Source organism: Schistocerca piceifrons, unplaced genomic scaffold (genome assembly GCF_021461385.2).
Source record: "Schistocerca piceifrons isolate TAMUIC-IGC-003096 unplaced genomic scaffold, iqSchPice1.1 HiC_scaffold_954, whole genome shotgun sequence".
NCBI classification, from domain to species: domain Eukaryota; kingdom Metazoa; phylum Arthropoda; class Insecta; order Orthoptera; family Acrididae; genus Schistocerca; species Schistocerca piceifrons.
In genome coordinates this window covers 965,001-967,500 of record NW_025729228.1, presented here as the reverse complement: position 1 = coordinate 967,500, position 2,500 = coordinate 965,001, and the positions used below count along the sequence as shown (strand labels likewise).

The window sequence follows — 2,500 nt, the reverse complement described above, 5'->3', positions numbered from 1 at the left end:
TGACAGACCGCTTAAGTGCGGTCAGTTCTGGGGACCACGGAGTAGACTGCCTGCGGACAAACCTCGCCACCCGAGGAACCGCCGCAGCAATAGCGGCGTCAATAGCCATAACAATTGCTTCCACTGCTTCTTCTACATCCTCAGACTCAAGATTAGGTCCCAGCACTGGGGGACGGAATTCGCGTGCTAGTCGCTCCCAATCCGTCCTTAAGTAGTTATAACGTACTTCCCAAGCGCCAGTCTCCTCCTGGACCACAGTATCATAATCAAATTTTATACAATTATGATCACTGATAGTTAAGTTGGAAACAACACACCAGTTGCTTATATGAGGCGCTGCATGCAGCGTTGCTAAGGTAACATCAATATTAGACATTGCACCAGCCCTACCAGAAAAGGTAGGCGGATTGCCTGGCTGATTCAACACTACTAAATGAGCTTCCATTATCACATTCTCAAGTTCAATGCCTCGATCATCCAATTCCTCACTGTGCCACATAGGAGACTTGGCGTTCGCATCCATACAAACAATCACAGGGTGACCCTCTAAAGCTCGTAGGATCCATAAGTAGATAGGGACAGCGGGAATCTCGTTAATCCATTCATGCGCGTCACTAATTAGATGACGAGGCATTTGGCTACCTTAAGAGAGTCATAGTTACTCCCGCCGTTTACCCGCGCTTGCTTGAATTTCTTCACGTTGACATTCAGAGCACTGGGCAGAAATCACATTGCGTCAACACCCGCTAGGGCCATCGCAATGCTTTGTTTTAATTAGACAGTCGGATTCCCCCAGTCCGTGCCAGTTCTGAGTTGATCGTTGAATGGCGGCCGAAGAGAATCCGCGCACCCGCGCGCCCCCGGAGGAGCACGCTAAGGCGGACGCGGCCTCGCAGCAAGGAAGATCCGTGGGAGGCCAAGGCACGGGACCGAGCTCGGATCCTGCACGCAGGTTGAAGCACCGGGGCGCGAACGCCGCGCAGGCGCGCGCATCCTGCACCGCCGACCAGCACGAGGCCGACCAACGGCGAGAGCAGACCACGCCCGCGCTAAACGCCCGCACTTACCGGCACCCCTACGGCACTCACCTCGCCCAGGCCCGGCACGTTAGCGCTGACCCACTTCCCGACCAAGCCCGACACGCCCCGATCCTCAGAGCCAATCCTTATCCCGAAGTTACGGATCCAATTTGCCGACTTCCCTTACCTACATTATTCTATCGACTAGAGGCTCTTCACCTTGGAGACCTGCTGCGGATATGGGTACGAACCGGCGCGACACCTCCACGTGGCCCTCTCCCGGATTTTCAAGGTCCGAGGGGAAGATCGGGACACCGCCGCAACTGCGGTGCTCTTCGCGTTCCAAACCCTATCTCCCTGCTAGAGGATTCCAGGGAACTCGAACGCTCATGCAGAAAAGAAAACTCTTCCCCGATCTCCCGACGGCGTCTCCGGGTCCTTTTGGGTTACCCCGACGAGCATCTCTAAAAGAGGGGCCCGACTTGTATCGGTTCCGCTGCCGGGTTCCGGAATAGGAACCGGATTCCCTTTCGCCCAACGGGGGCCAGCACAAAGCGCATCATGCTATGACGGCCCCCATCAACATCGGATTTCTCCTAGGGCTTAGGATCGACTGACTCGTGTGCAACGGCTGTTCACACGAAACCCTTCTCCGCGTCAGCCCTCCAGGGCCTCGCTGGAGTATTTGCTACTACCACCAAGATCTGCACCGACGGCGGCTCCAGGCAGGCTCACGCCCAGACCCTTCTGCGCCCACCGCCGCGACCCTCCTACTCGTCAGGGCTTCGCGGCCGGCCGCAAGGACCGGCCATGACTGCCAGACTGACGGCCGAGTATAGGCACGACGCTTCAGCGCCATCCATTTTCAGGGCTAGTTGCTTCGGCAGGTGAGTTGTTACACACTCCTTAGCGGATTCCGACTTCCATGGCCACCGTCCTGCTGTCTTAAGCAACCAACGCCTTTCATGGTTTCCCATGAGCGTCGATTCGGGCGCCTTAACTCGGCGTTTGGTTCATCCCACAGCGCCAGTTCTGCTTACCAAAAGTGGCCCACTTGGCACTCCGATCCGAGTCGTTTGCTCGCGGCTTCAGCATATCAAGCAAGCCGGAGATCTCACCCATTTAAAGTTTGAGAATAGGTTGAGGTCGTTTCGGCCCCAAGGCCTCTAATCATTCGCTTTACCGGATGAGACTCGTACGAGCACCAGCTATCCTGAGGGAAACTTCGGAGGGAACCAGCTACTAGATGGTTCGATTAGTCTTTCGCCCCTATACCCAGCTCCGACGATCGATTTGCACGTCAGAATCGCTACGGACCTCCATCAGGGTTTCCCCTGACTTCGTCCTGGCCAGGCATAGTTCACCATCTTTCGGGTCCCAACGTGTACGCTCTAGGTGCGCCTCACCTCGCAATGAGGACGAGACGCCCCGGGAGTGCGGAGGCCGCCGCCCCGTGAAGGGCGGGGAAGCCCCATCCTCCC

The 2,500-nt window shown here is 56.6% G+C and overlaps 1 pseudogene; it reads right to left on the bottom strand.

The window, feature by feature from the left end:
• Positions 1–2,500, bottom strand: part of LOC124773727 — a 7,582-nt pseudogene that overhangs the window by 4,056 nt on the left and 1,026 nt on the right.